Source organism: Urocitellus parryii, chromosome 6, assembly GCF_045843805.1.
Source record: "Urocitellus parryii isolate mUroPar1 chromosome 6, mUroPar1.hap1, whole genome shotgun sequence".
NCBI classification, from domain to species: Eukaryota; Metazoa; Chordata; class Mammalia; order Rodentia; family Sciuridae; genus Urocitellus; species Urocitellus parryii.
In genome coordinates this window covers 17109623-17126256 of record NC_135536.1, presented here as the reverse complement: position 1 = coordinate 17126256, position 16634 = coordinate 17109623, and the positions used below count along the sequence as shown (strand labels likewise).

Below are 16634 nucleotides of genomic sequence, written 5' to 3'. Positions count from 1 at the left end.
AACACATCAGATTTTGGAGCACTTGGGATTTTGAATATTCAGATTTGGGCTACTCAACCTTTAATACCCACTCTGAGAATGAACCCCTTAATGAAACCACGTGAAGGTGGGTGGTAGTGGTCCTCAGCAATTGGGGGGAAACTCTTGAGTGCAGTGGATTCAGTAGAGACTGGGAGAAAAAAAACTCAAAGCATGTGCATAGTTCACCCTTTGGGAATGTACACAGAAATTGTCTTGCGAATGATTACAAAAATAACTGAGGGAAGGTAAGAGAGAGTCTGACACCTTACCGTCTAACAGTTGAAGATTAAAAGCCATTACAATCAGTACATTAGTATTAATGTGTCCCCAAACATTTCTAAAACAGCTGGTGAAACCTGGAATGTGCACATCATATCATGTTAAGTATTTCTCTTGATAAAACTTTTGCACAACTGACCTCCTTCCCTCTAGAAGGAAATCATTCCAGAAGCTGAAAGTTTCCAATTGTGAGAAAGGTTTCCAGATTTTTTCCATATAAAGTTTCCCTTTACTTATTTCATTTTACCCTTCGGCCTCAATCGCTGGCACTTCTCATCTTTCCCATTTAATAATTGGTTGGAAAACCTATGCACATTTATTATTTTAATTTCAAACCATAAGGCAGGACTTCATCTCATTAATCACTTTGAATTCTTTCCCTAATGCTAACATTTCCCCTAGCCTTAAGTTGTCTTGTAGAGCTGAACTTGGAATTTCAGATGCTCTTCCTTGCCACTGCATGGAGACACCCAGTGGCTTCTTGGGGCCATTTCGGGTCCTCTGTAGTTCTTGCTCTCATCATAGGCAGAGAAGCTCATCACAGGTTGGTCTATTTCCACCAAGCACTTGCCTAACTTGGTTTTTCCATGATGTGTCATTAGACTACTCTGTTATAATAACCTATACCTGCTCCTCCATCCATTTGCCTCTTTCCTTTTTTCCCAACAAAGTGTTTGGCTCTATATTCTTGGCCTCAGCAGAAGAATGAGATCAATCATATTAAGGACATCCTTGTGTACAACCTCAAGCCCGAGAGTGAAGAAATTATGGGAGCTTAGGAAAAGTATGTTGGAGACATATGAGAGGATAAAGCTTTCCCTGAGAACAGGATTCTGAGAAGCATGGTGCGGACAAAGGGAAGAAGGTGGAGGGATTACCAGAGGAGGAAGGCTGTAGTGCACTGGGGACATCACCACAAGGAAACCTCTGCAGGAAGACGACAAATGAACAGAGGTAGAGGGTTCTCCACAAGGATATGGAGCTACCTAAGGTCTCTGGAACTTCAAAATGAAACAGGAGGAAAGCTAGAGCCGAAACCCTGCTATAGTACTTCCCCAAACGAAGACGGGAGCTTTGTATCGAAGTTGAGTAGAAGAAAATAAAATCAGCTCCACTTACCATGCACCTGTGGGTATGGACAGAGGCTCACACCACTTTGCTAGATTTCACACACTGATTGTCCTCCTATGACCCTGGCTGACCCCTACTACAGTGTGTCCATTTCCTCCACACTTAAATAAGACAATGGAAGCTTCTCTGCCTTCCTTAACACTCTGTCCCTGTGCTTATCACATAGGCTGGCCTATAGAATGTGCATCTATGATATATGTTCAATAACTCCACATGGATGCATGGCATGCATGCTCATTCATGCTGAATTCATGTTGCTATGAAAACTAGATGAAATAATACATGTAAGATCATTTTGCACACTTGACAACCCTTCACAAATGTAAGGGAGCCGCCTTATCATTGCCTTCTTGATTTTGACCTTCCACTGTTGGGAGTGAAAATTGATTACCTATTAAGTGCTGGGTGAGAAGGTTAGCCTTAATAATATCATTTGGTATGCATACAGAAAGCTCTGTACCTCGAATAATCATAGGCAGATATTTCAGATGAGGGCTCCCTCCTTTTGCCATTCTAGCTGAAGGGGCCAAATTCTTCCTAAAATATATTGCATCTGAGATTCTGTGATGTCAGGTCTGATCAAGAAAATGTCAAGTTGAAGGAAAAAAAGGTGACTTCTTTTTCCATAGCTCCTGATGACTGTGTTGACTTGCATTAGCAAATAGTTATGAAATCTAAATTCATCCACTGATTATAGCACTATCTTACTACAAATCTACATTATGGTTTCCTCAATGGCCATACTTAATTTCCAAACACAGAAAGTACACATATGAAGTAAAAATGGACATTAGGGGCTGGGGTTGTGGCTCGGAGACATAGCGCTCGCCTAGCATGCGTGAGGCACTGAGTTCAACCCTCAGCACCACATAAAGTAAAATAAAGACATTATGTCCACCTATAACTAAAAAATAAATATTAAAAAATGGGCATCAGGGTGTGCGATGGCCTTACCAATCATGCTTATGTCCTTTCATATATAAAACTTACGTTATAATCAAAGGGCAGCTGGCATAGAGATGTCAAATGAAGAACCAAATGAGCAAAGAGTATTCTTTGTTTTGATATGGTATCATCCCAAGAAATAGAACAGTGGCTATCAGAGTCTTGAGGAGACCATTGGGAAGGAAGGTATGGGTCCATAGGTACCAAGTTATCATTATATAAGGGAAATAAGTTCTGATGTGCAGTACAGTGGGGTAGCAATAGACAACAATAATGTATTGCATATTTCAACAAATCTAGAAGAAAAGGATTTTGTATGTTTTCATGATTTAAAAAATGATGAATGTTTGAATAAATAGATACACTTAACCTGATTAAAACATTATACAGTGTGTTCATGTATTGAAGCATCATATAATATATAAATATGTGCATTGTATATAAATAGATACAATTTTATGTGTCAATTTTAAAAATAAATAAAAGAGTTGCATATTTGATCTAGTACTAAGATTATGTAGAATTTATGGTTTGTTATTTGAATACATCCAAGAGTTGAAATGTTAACACCTTACTGACTGACCCACTATGGAGTGTAACATCAATCAAATATCGTTTTATTTCTTGGTATAAGAACTGATACATTTATTTCTGAATCATTTTAAGACATTTCTAAAATGAATAAAATATAATCTCTGAAGTCTGATTGAGACAAGAAATCATGGGAGCACAAACACTCAGGCAGAGACACACATGCCCAATCCATAAGGAAATACAGCACAGTATTTAACAGAATTTAACAGTCTGATGGTTATGGAATACACAAGGGCGAATTTATTGAGGACTTGAAAGAGGAAAAAAATGAAGACAAACCTCAGGCAATAAAGAGGGAGGGCCCACATCTCATCAAGAAAATAAGAGAAGCTCAAGTTTATTGGGCACAAACTGAATTCCAGAGGCTGCGTTGAGAGAGGTGATAGATTGATAGATAATAAATACATGATTGATTGGCAGGTAGGTAGATAGATAATAGATGATAGATTGATAGATGATTGATAGGTAGATAAATAGATGACAGGTAGATAGGTAGATAGAGAGATGATAGAGAATAGATAGGAACTCACCAACACCCTTTGACTATCCACAAGGTAGGTGGTAGATAAGGAAACTGAATCTCACAGAAAGTCAGTGATTTACTCAAGATGACCCAAACTCAAGTAGAGCCCAAACTCAAATCTGACCCCAAAGTTCAAGTTCAAGTCCATCACTCCCGTTACAAGATTCATTGTAGTTGAGTGATACTAAGGGCAACATGTACTAAAGAATGTGATCATGAAAGCATGTGTACATGTGAGTGTGAATAAACTCAATCATGCAAAATCTCCCCTGGAACAATTCTGGATGTTCAGCATCTGGAATAAGTGGGCCACTGTTCAATGTGCTGACAACCTTTCACTTATGCTTCTCTCTAACTCCACCCTGCAATTGTGCCTTCCTTACAACATTGATTTGACATGCTGCCAGATACCATCCAAGAATAAGCAGTGGAAGCACCTGTAGGTCACTTAATGAAGATATGTACCCATAGGTCATGCTATTCATAGCAGAAGCCAAACCAAAGCCCAGGCCTGTCTGACTGAAAATCTCATATTCTTCCCACAAAGATTTGCTGCCTCCAAAGAGAACAAGTTGGCACTCTAAGGTTCCATGTGCAACAGAGTTGGAACTGGAACTCCAACTCTCTTCTTTAGCCATTGTCTTTCAGTATGATATTGTAACAATGTACGTTGCTCTTTATTCCAGATCTATGAGAGTCAAAGTCCTATGACTCATGACTCTCCTCTCTGAACCTTAGTATTTTGTTGTACAGTCACTGGCATGGTGTACTGAATACACGTAGGACCAACTCCTAAAAGCCAGTATGTACGACATCCCAGCTCTGCATTTGGTGATGAGCACCTTGGTAGCTTGAAACTGCCCATAGTAAGAGTATTTACCCCACTGAAGTTGAGATAAACCATAAATTAGGGCTTCAGTCAGCATGTTTTAGGAGAGCCAGTTGCCTACCACTGTGTACAAATATATATGCACAAAAGTCTACCAAGGACTTTCAAATTACTTCAATGTGAGTGAACCAAGTTTCAGTTCCGTATAAAATATTTTTATTGTCATTGATGTCATCTGTTGGATTAGCAGAAATAAGTATTATCATCATAATTTATAAATACAATAAAATTAATCTTTTTACACTCACAATTTTAAAATGTAATAATATGTCCCAGGATTGCTTTGCTAGTCCCAATTTCTCCAATCACTTTTGTGAGTTTTGTCTTTCTAAGTTATGGCTTGTTTGAGGGCTACTTTTCTTTGGGTAAATTTATGAGATTTGGGAGAAAGAGTCTGTATTTATTTATTCATTTATTCATAGTGAGATTCCAGGATCTTTCCTTAAAGGTGACTAAACAATCAGCTCCTAGAAGTACATTCACAATTACATATGACATGCAGTTGACAAGACTGAATGGTTAGAATACCTTTTTGAATGATACAACTCCAAGAGAGTGGAAATGCTTTATGTGTTATCACATAGCTTATTATTGGTGGCTGTCCCCTAACTTGAAAATTCTCTTCCAAAGAAACTAATGCTACAGTCAAAGAGCCTTCACATACTTCAAGATGGAGAACTGAACAATAATTCTTTCCTTCACTGGAAAAAAAAAATGTGCATTTTGATAAAGTATGTAGGCACATATTAGCTCAGAATGGTAGATTCAAGGAAAGCATGAATATTAATTTGCAATATTTTGAGAGGGACATGTTTATGGCAATTGGATGATTACTTACTGGTAATTGTGTCATAATAATGTTAGTACTTTATATACAATCTAAAAAACAAATAACCCACAGAGCTTAGCTCTGCAATATCATCAGCAGCCTTTCAAAAGCAAATCTTTCTTTGAAGACAAATACCTTAAAGAAAATTAAATGAGAATTTGCAAAGAGTTTTGAATCTCACAGGTACTGCCTCTCCCTAGATAAGCTGCTATCCAAAGAAAACCGGTTTTTGCTGGAATTGCCAAGAACAAGCACAATTTTGACTGAAATCCCAGCCAAACTCTGGCTCCCGAAAACTGCTGTTGGCGTCTCCAGTCCTTCCAGGAATAAGGAGAAAGTTAGAATGGAAAAATGCTGTGGTTTGGGGCAGTTTTGTAAAACCTGGAGGATCTTTTAAGTTGGGAATTTTAAAGCTACTCTTTCCAATCCCTGTAAGTCATTTGTGGGTACAGGTAATTTTTTTTTTAATCCAAGAAAGTAGAAGTACAGCTGTTAAAACAATAAATTTTCTTTTTCAACAAATACCATATTGACTGCATTATGGGTACCCTGGAAAGGAGCCCACAGCCTGCCACCTTGCATTTCAGAGGATGAGAGTCATGAATCACAGAATCAGGACACAGGGACCCATGGCCAGAGGCCTGGACTTTCACCACGTGTTGTGAGTTTCCCAGGCCATGCTCACAGAAGACACTGGGCACCTTGTGAGCAGCCTCCTACAGTTCACCCTGCAAGCCCTTTGGCACTTGTCTGTGGATCCCACAAATACACGATTGCTGTGTGGTAGCCCAGTCTCTTCTTATGGGTGGCAGCTGCTAGCCTTTAGCTCTCTTTGGACCTATTTCTCCAAGTCCTCCCTTTTTTTTTCTTTCTTTATTTATTTTTTGAGGGGGGGGCTGGGTGGTATCATTCTACATGGATCACAGCAACTCAGTTATGATAACTACCTTTGCTCCCAGAGAGAGTGAAGACATCTCTCCTTGCCTTCTCAGATTTTTTTTTTTTGTTTTAATTGGACAGTAGACAAAATGAATTTTACATGACAAAATGAGTTTTGCATTTTGATATATCATACATAGATGGAGTATAATTTCTCATTTTTTCTGATTGTACATGTTATAGAATCGTATTGGTCATGCAGTCATTGCTGATGGGAGACCTTGCCTTTTGGTTTTATTTCCCACATTGGGTTTCTCCCGCTGAAGATGAGTTTCTGTCTCTCAAGAAGAACATCACATAATCCCCTACGCCTCCCCCTCCTCTGGGTCTCAGTCTCCGAAGGGCACCAAAGTCAAAAGTTTTCTCGACTAATCCCCATGGGACACAGTGTCTGCTTGCCCATGCCAGAGTCACCCTGCCAATCAGCACCCGCCATGTCACCAAAGCAACTCTTCTTAAGTGAAGCTTGCAGGTTCATGCTGCTGTTCTCTTCCTCTCCTTTTCTTACCCTTCAGGCAAGCCCCCCCACACACCCCCAATAAAATCTCTTGGTTGAATTTCCGTCTCGGGTGAGTCACTCTCCTTTCAGTCATATATATACGTAAAGTAATAATGTCTGTGTCATTCTACTACCCTTCCTATCCCCATATTCTCTCCTCCCCACCCCCTTCACTCTCCTCTACTTAATCTAAGGTAACACTATTCTTCTCTAGTGCCCCTTCCCCTATTGTGAATAAGCATCTGCATAATAGAGAAAACGTTGGGCCTTTAGTGTTTTCAGATTGGCTTTTTCCGCTTAGCATGATATTGTAGGTATTCTGGACAGGGAAGTATTCCCCAGAGAGCAAACTCCTGTGGGGGTAACTGGCACCTGATTCCCATGATTGGAATGCCCCACAGCTTCTCCCTGAAGCTATTAAGATAACTATGCAGGTGCACTATCTAGTTTCTATGGTGATGTCCTTGGGGAGGAGGGGCATTGTGTTTGTATTAACCTGTACCTTATCTTGGTTAGCTAGCACTCAGGGTTAAAGAAGTACTAAGTTAAAATGTAGTCCTGATAACGAGAGCTATGTAATTTGGGGGTACAATAAATGCAGCCACGTAGAGGAGCTGCCACTTTGTCTTCTTTTCTCTGCACTCTGTGCTTCTCTCTCTTTTTTGTTCACTTCTTCACAAGAAGGTTTCTTCACAACAAGATTCGTAACATGATATTCTCCTACTCCATCCATTTACTTGCAGATGCCATAATTTCATTCTTCTTTAAAGCTGAGTAATATTCCATTGAATATATATACCACATATTTTAAATCCATTCATCTATTAAAGGACATTAGATTGGTTTCATAGTTTACCTCTTGTGAATTGAGCTGCTATAAACCTTGACATGGCTGCATTACTGTAGTACGATGATTTCAAGTCTTTTGGATATAAACCGAGGAGTGGAATACCTGGGTCAAATAGTGGCTCTATTCCAAGTTTTCTGAGGGATTCCTCCCTTTTCTTTTAAGCACATAGTAGGCTCTCAAATTTGTTACCTCCTGTCTTAGTGTGCTCGGGGGCCTCCATAACAAGATACAACAGGAGTTTGTTTTCCACAGTACTGGGGCCTGGAAGTCCAAGACTGAGATGTCAAGAGCTTGGTTGCTCTATGGATGGCCGAGGGTCTCCTTCTCTGTGACATGTTGCTTCCTCTGAGCGTTCCTGGGCCTGGAGTGTCCCCACTTCTCATATAAGAACACCAGTTCCACTGGACTAGACCCTGATGACCTCACTTAACCTTTGTTACCTCTATAAAGGCCTCATCTCTCAACATAGTCATATTTGAAGGCAGGACTTCAACATGTGAATTTTGGAAGGCACAGGTCCATCCATAACACTTGTCCTTCGCTATAGAAGCAGTGTGAATAAGATTATATGGTTTCACAATGAAATGATTTAAAAAAAAGACCCAGGATGTAGGTGGGATTGCAAACCAGCCGTCTACTTGTCCATGTATAACATCATGCCTTTAACGTCCACGCGTGGCCACCAAGGCCCTACGATACATTAGCTCCTTGAGACCTAATTTCCTCGGCTCTCAATGTGAATGAATGAAGCGACCTATTCGGTGAATCTTGGAGATGCACCTCCTGCTTACTAGCCACTGTTCCAGGTGCCGAAGTACAGCAACCAACAAAGCAGACAGAAATTCTTCCTTCTACTCCCAACCCCAGCAAGGAAATGCTTAAGCTTATCCTCTAGCTTGGGAGACAGAAATAAACAGATAAAGTCTCCTGGATGGTGGTGAGTGCTATTCGGAGAAGTAAAGCAAAGGAGAAAATGAAAAGCAGGGCGGGGATATGGTATAAAATAAGGCAGCCACAGGGGTCTCCTGGGGAAGGAGATATCAGAGCAAAGACTTCTTAAGGGTGAGGAAGCAGCCCAAGGTCAGCAACGGAAAGTGCATTGCAGCCAAGGGCATTTGTATCTGTGTCTTTGGCGTGCTTGAGAAGGAGCTAGACGATCATGATACCAAAGACAAACTCAGGTGTGTGCTTCGGGCAAGGGGAGCAGGGCTGCACACAAACAGAATTCTTAGCTTATAGTAAGAGCTATATAGCTTAAGAGTAGAAATCATCAGAGGCTTTGTTGACAATGGACTTGGGAGAGGATGCCACAAGTTAGAAGCTGGGAGAATAATTAGGAAACCATTCTGACAATCCAGGACCAGGGGCTAGAGGTGAAGGTGTTGAGGGGTGGCTCGCCCTGGATATATTTTGAAGGTAAAACAGCAAATTTTTGCTGTTGGATTTTGTTGATGGGTTGAAGAGGTAGTGGGGGTGAAAGAAGAAATGCAAATAGAATACAAGAGAAAAAAATGAGGAAAAAAATGAAGATGTCATTTTCTAATATGGGTAAGAATAGAGGAAAGGTCAAGAGTTAGGTTTTGAGCAATATAAATTTGAAGCGCCCATCTGATATCCCAGCAGAGAAGTGGAGGAACATAGTCCCTTATGGACTTGTTGTTTGAGAATAAATTAGTTGATGAGTGAAACTGATAAAATTTTATTTTTAAATATAGGTGAATATGACATAATGAAACCCATCATTCTGTGTTATTGAGATAGATGTACCAATTAAAAAAAATAATAATTGATGAAATGACCGTATATAACAGAAGTTGAAAGAAAGACTGGCATTAGCACACATTTGTTAATTACCTTCTGTATCAAGAACTCTTCTGAGTACTTTATATATGTATCTCATTCAATCCTCACAACAACCCAGGGAGTGATATTATTATTGTCCCTGTTTCACTGATAAAGAAACAGTGATGAGCTATTTGGCCAAAGTCATCAGGAAGTGGGAAGGCCCATGCCCTTGTTGCTAGACTCTCCTGTCCCTCCTGGAAAATGTGGACCATGCAGTTCATGGTGGTAAGATGTCCAAACAGAACACCCATGCTCACTACAGATGAATTCTCCACATAAATCCTTTTGACTTCTGGTTGATTTTGTCCCTTTGTGACATCCATACTTTCATGGAACAGGAAGCTGAGTGTGGTTTCCACTCATGGCAAAGACAGGCTGAAGCTAAACCAGTTTCTGATGGCCCCTTGTTACCACAGCAAGGAAAACGACCAAGAGCGCAGCTTGAAAGTGTAAGCGCACAGGCCACCCACGTGAAAGCACAAAGCTGCAAGGTCCTTGAAAGCCACCCAGCTGGCCTCTCCAGGGGCAGGTTTCTAAGCTCCTGGATTCAAAAGAACAAATGCACCCAGGACTCCTGAGGGAGGACACTGCCGGCTCCCCCTTGTGCTTCTAAGCACCAGAAAAGGACCAGGGCGAACAGACTGACAGCAGAGGCCATTTGTCCTTATCAGGGTGAGAGCTCCCTCCCTTTCTTTCTTTATTTTTACACAAAAACACATTCTCAGTGATGCATGCCACGTGCGATATGGTAGAAGCAGGGAGAGGCATCTGGATTGAAATTCCCAAGCAGCCAGGCGTTCTGATTCTCTCTTGGAACCCGCCACTTCTCACGCCCCTCCCTCGTGAAGCAACATCCCCCTTCATGTATGTTGGAGCCACTGCAAGGCAGCAGAACTTCCAGATCCAGTTTATTTTTAGCCACAAAAGGGGGTTCTCAGTGTGCAAAGATTGGAACATCTGAAGAAAGAGATAAAGGTCCCTTCCCTACCTGCAGCTACAAGGTCACCATGCTCTCAGCCACATGAGCCAGCTGTCTACGGGATCTTTCTGGCTCTCTGTGAAATGCCATCTTCCCCAAGGAGACTCTCTACTGAGTGACAGTTTCTAGAGAAATGTGTCTCTGACATCTGATGAGTTTGCCAGACGAAGGTGTGGACGACGTTAGATGTGGCCTGAGTACTGTCTTGCACTCACAGTTGGCAATCAGGAGCTTGTTGAGGGTCATCTGGGCAACTGTGGGACCCCAGATGTTGTCCCCTGCATGCCCCACCATGAGACAGATGACCCCTGAGGAGGTGTCCTTTGTTAGCCTGTCCCCAGGATCCAGGGCTAATCCCTGTACCAAATAGCAGCCCCCAGCTTTCACAGAGCACAGCAGGCAAGAGAGGTTGGATCTGGCACCAGACCCAGGCCACCTGTGCGACCTTGGGGCTGAGTCCTTCACCCCCTCCCCACGAGTCCTCCAGCTCAAAGAGGGGCCACAATGAGAACCAGAAATGACATTTGAGCTTAAGCTTTTTCCAGGGGACTAAATCACTGTGGAAAGATAAACTAGGAAAAAAAAACCGATTTGGCCTTTTTCTTTTCTCTCTGAATATCCCTTCAGAGAAAAAGAAGTTCACCTCACAAAAGCTGCATTTAGACAGAATTAACTTGGAGGCCAAATTCAAAGAGCAGAAGAAATTTACAGTTAAGGATTAAGCCACCAAGAGCCGGACGAAGAACCTGGCTTTGGGTGGAATCTTCCCCACAGAGGTCCCGGTGGGTTCTTAAGATGACAGCATGTGACATGTCTCCAGCTGGGTCTCCTCATAGGTGGCCTGGCATCCTCCAGAGCAATGTGTGGCCCTCTCAGGGTCCTGATGTTTGGTTGTCTGGCATGCATCCCTGTGGACACCGTCCCCACGGGTTCTTTTTTCTGGGTATGACATCTTTTTGTTTCAGAATAAACATGTGCCCAAAGCAGGAATCAGGAGAGTATGATAAGCTGTATTTTTTTTTTTTTGTCACTGTTATTTGTTAGGTTGAATGGGGGAGCATTTGGAAATGGCAGGAAGTAGGGATCTGGTTTGAGTAGTCCAGAAGAAAACCAGTAAAGAGGGTGTCAGGAACTAGTCACCACCATGGGCAGAGCAAATGCTCAGCTGTCCCCAGTGAAGTGCCGAGAGGCTGGGCTGTGCATGCTCCCCACCTGTCATTCCTCGAGAAGAGCCGCTGGGGCACTGAGGGCCTACCAGCTTGCCCTGCCTACTGGCTGTGTGCGCCCTTGGGGCCAACTGAAAGCCCTCAGCCAGAACTTAGCAGGTACCCCCAGCCCACCACCTGCAACACATGGCATTGAATACCAAGGGACAAGAAGGTACCAAGAATAACATCACCAGAAGGCAGAGGCCCATCTGGACTTTGCATACCAACATGGCCCTATTTATTTAAAGTTATAAAGTATCATTAGAAAACACTATAATGCACACATTGTACACATGCACTCATTCACATATAGCAAATGGTAGTGGTGATGAACCATTGTGTGTTTCTCAGTAACCCACACACCAAGTTAAAGGAGATGAAAGTGCTTACGATAAAAATAATGTTAGTAAAATGAGCAGTCACTGGAAAGTCAAGGGCATTATAGGAAAACTTCTGCCTTCTCTATTTTGTGATTTTTTTGTATGTGGGGGGGGAGTAGGGGTTTGAGGGATTAAACCCAGGGGCATTTAACTACAGAGCAGCATCCCCAGCCCATTTTTTACTTTCTCTTTTGAGACAGGGTCTCGCTAAGTTACTTAGGGCCTCACTATGTTGCTGAGGCTGGCTTTGAACTTGCGATCCTCATGTCTCAGCCTCCTGAACCACTGGGATTATAGGTCTGGGCCACTGCATCCAGCTATTTTGAGATTCTTTAGGAAAATAAAAGGAATCATTTTCCATACGGGTGCCCTCTGGGTCCTGGCAGAATCCTAATTATGCTTGAGAACAAATAGGTGGCCACCAGGTTAAAATGAGAATGTAACCAGGAGCTAAAATCAGAATTGTATTTAAAATAATGTTCTCACAAAAAAATGTATATTTTTAAATAGCCACTTTATAAATAGAGAAGTGAGAAGGAAAGAAAGATTTTGAGAAGGTGATAAATGGCCCATATTTGATTTGGCACTCGTTTCTCTTATGGGAAAGAATATAATTTGCCAGGAATAAATTAGACCCCTGCGAGTTTTACTTCAGCAATGGTGCCGTGAAAGGGGAGGAAGCCACCAATCACAGCACAGCTGACCAGGCTCACTCAGAGTCGGCAGGTGGGAGGAGATACACAGAAGTATTCAGAAATATGTTGTTTTGAGACCAGGAATGATTAGTGTGATCTCTCTTCTATTTTCACGAAATCTCCCCAATTTATTTTCCTTATTTTGTTCTAAGTTCAACATATGAGAGAAAGCTTTCTGAGGCTGGCTTCTTTCATTTAGCATGGTGCTCTCCACTTTCCATCCAGTTACCAGAAAATGCCATAAATCTCATTCTTCTTTATGGCTCAGTAAAACTCCATTGTGTAAGTTGGCGGGCATCTGGGCGGCTTCCATGGACCAAAATACCTTATGCACCATAGTGAAGATCACCCTTATGTTTATCTATAAAGAGCTAATTCAAAAAGAAAAATTAAAAAGGATTAATCAGGGGGGAAGAGAGGAGGCATGGGGGTAGGAAAGACAGTGGAATGAGATGGACATCATTACCCTAAGTTCATGTATGAAAACACACACACACATACCAAAAAAAAAAAAAAAAAAGGATTAATCTGAGTTTAGCAATGAGATCTAATCTGACACTTTTAAAAGATGCACAATGAAAAATTTATATCACTTCTTTATAGGACACACAAACCCCTACCCCAAAGGTAACTGTGGCTGATGGGATTCGGCCTTCCGTTATACACTTTATAGAACTGAGTTCCTCCCAATATATATACCACCACCACCATTTGTGTGTTGACCTCCAGAACTTCTGATTGTGATTAGATGAGGATGAGCCCAACTCTGATATGATTGGGATTTCACACAAAGATTATATTAGGACCCTCAAGGAGACACCAGACTTGTGTACAAAAGTAAGGCCAAGGGAGGACACAGTAAGAAGGCCATCTGCAAGCCATGCAGAGAGGCCTCAGAATGAACCAACCCCACCGACACCTTAAACTTCAACTGCCAGCCTTGAACTTGAACTGTGAAAAGGTAAAATTCTTTGTTTAAACTCCCCAATCTGCGGTATTTTGTTGTAGCTTCCCTAGCAAACTAATACAGCTTCCTTGAAGATCTCTACTACACATAGTCAGTATATTAAAATGGATAGACAGACGGATAAAGATGTGTTTGATTTCTCCTTATACATAAAAGTTAATCAACAATGTACACTATTTCACAACTTGCCATTTTATACTTTACACTGTATCTTAGAAGTCATTTCAAATCACTGTATACAAGCCTATGTCTTCCTCTTCAATTGTATATTACTCCATCATATGGGTGAATCATACTTTATTCATCTAGTGACATATTATGGGCCATTTAGTTTGCTTCCATTTGACCTTCTCAGAAAGTCAGTTTAGCACATAGAAAGGTACATATCAACCACACTGGGTGGGCATGATTCTGAGCCAAGTGCCCAGCAAGGGTAAGGAAAGGAAACACTGTTTGGAAGTTTCTAGGAGAAGTGGCCAAGATAAGGAAGACACCCTCCCCACCCCACCACCACCACCACCCACACACACATGCAAAATCTTTCCGAGACATTCAGTAGCTACATAGTTAATAGCCTTCTCATATATTTTAGAAACTCTGCAATTCCTTTCTGGAATTGAAGTTGAAAATGGCAGTACCCTTTTGCATTTCTGGAGTACGGGTTACCTAAAGGAGGCAGATACCCCTGTAATGATTTGTCATCAAGCTGCGTTGACACCCCAGGGCAAACATTCTCTTGTCTCCTTTAATAGAATAGTCCCTCTCCTGAGAGGTTTATCTATTATAACCCCACAGAAAATGATGCAGTTTCAAGAAAAATAAATTTTTTTTTCTATCTTATAGCACAGATAAACTGTCTCACCTATTTCACTATCGCTTATTAGAAATAAATGCCAGATGTAATTCTGAAAGTGCTAAGAACAGGTGTAACAGTGTGTCCACTGTGATCTGTCCTGCTCAACCCTTGCTGACGAGGAAGAATTTTCTATTCTTATGAATCACCTTAATGTACTCCCATAAGAGATTTGTACGGCCATGGTGCTTTAAAACTCGTATCCAAGCTTTGAAATATTTATCATCGCTCCTCCTGTTTACTCTGAAAACATTCAGTGGCAAACGAAGGAAAAGGTAAGTTCTGTGTCACTCCCCTTCCTATCAATTTCAGAAATCTCTGCCTGCACACCACTCATGCCACCAACATATAGGTAACAAAATGAAGGAATGCTCCCTCTTGGCGGCTGTACAGGAATCCTCCAAAGAAGGGAAAGGTCTATGTGTGAAAATTCATTATCTTGGCGAGAACCCCACACCCTATAGGTGTGCTGTGACAACAGGTGGGGGTCAGTTGTGGCTCTGGAGGGTGCAACCTGAAACTGGCCTGTGTGTTAACAAGAAAAACAAAGATGTGGACAAACATAATCAAATATTGTTTCTGGTACTATGTGTCTCTGGGTCATTACTTAGCCTCTCTGAGCCTCAGTATCATCATATCCTCCCCTGTAAAATGGGAAGAAATCACATGGTTCATGGGAAATGTTAAATTATATAAAGAGTTTTATACACACACACACACACACACACACACACACCAAAACCATGTATGTCATTCATCATTATTATCATGTCACAGAATGATCCTTATTTCCAGTTTTTATGCCACTAATTCAGAGCACCCACTTTCTTCCCTCAGGCACACACAAATTCAGGGGGCAGGGGCAGGGGCAGCACAACCTGACTGCCCCATCAGCTAAAAAGCACCCCTGGCCTTCTGCAGCCAGGATGTTCCTTGTGTGCGAGGCCAGCAGCCTCAAGCAGGAGGCTCCACTATCAGGACAGCCACCCAGTCAACTCTGGGAAATGCAGTCAGTACACAATCAGGGTGCCCCCATGCTTCCCAACAGGAAGCCAGGGGAGGAGGAAGAGCCCTCGGTTTTGCAGAAGAGGTGGGTTGAGGTCCTGAGGCTGCTGCTGACTGGCTGTTCCTGAATTGATTTTCTCACTGACAACCACTGAGGGTTCGCAGGGAGAAGGTGATTGTAAAGCACATAGCACGGTGGAAATGTAATAGGGCATTACTGCTTGGACCAGACAGACAGACAGTGGTCTTAAAGTGTCAGACAGACTCAGCTTTGCTTTTCTCCTTTGCTAATCCCTGGCTATGCATTGGGCTCTTCACATAACCTTTTGGTGAACCTCTATTTCTATTAAATGAAGATAAAAATGCTGGTCTGATCTCACAGGGCTCTAAGTCTCCAAACTGAAAAATAAATAAATAAAGACCACAGAGCTTTGAACCTTAAGACAAAACAGTGTACTTATTTAAGTTTATGATTCATCACAATTAGGGCATTTTGGGGAGAAACTATTTAGCCCAAAACCCAACCAGGAAGAGCAGAGAGGTGGAGCCAATACAACCAAACTGATTGCACAACCTAAGTCTGACTTGAACCAAGAGCCTGCCAAATTTGGGACAGGAAAGGGGACTAGAAGGTTTGCCTCTAGGATGGGAAAACAGCCGACTCAGAGCTGCTGCTGTGGCCAGGGTTCCTGAAACAGTGCATCATGTGCAGATCCCCAGCGCCCCACCCCCACGCTCACCCCCTTCCCCACCTACCTTTCCTACTGTCTCAGGCTCCACAGGTGAATTCTCCAAAGCCTCCTTTGAGCTCTCAGATGTCAGTACAGAGGGGCCTCTGGCTGCTGAAGAAGGTCGATCTGCCCAGTGCACCTTCCCACCCTGGGGTGGTCCATTATCTTCTGTAAATAATGCTGCCCTTAAGTTATGCTGCAAAGGCCAAGTCCAGCGAGTGCACAGACATTAATTACGCTGTGTTTCTGTAAAGATGATCAGCGGTGACCCATGCGAGAACATAGAGGAGTAAACAGGGGCAATCCCTGAAATCTTCTGACTCGTGGAGACTTGGCTCCAAAGTAAACATTTAATTTATATTGAACAGTGTGCTCTCTTCATGCTTCTGACAGTAATAAGCGTGCTTGCTTGCTCTTCTTTCTTTCTTTCTACTTTTTTTTTTCTTTTCAAACAAAGGTGATGGGCAGACCA

The 16634-nt window shown here is 42.0% G+C and overlaps 1 pseudogene; it reads left to right on the top strand.

Annotated features, from left to right (window-relative positions):
• The window catches only part of LOC144255410 (regulator of microtubule dynamics protein 1-like), a 79652-nt pseudogene extending 69855 nt beyond the window's left edge, over nucleotides 1-9797 (top strand).
• Nucleotides 9798-16634: the final 6837 nt, after the last annotated feature.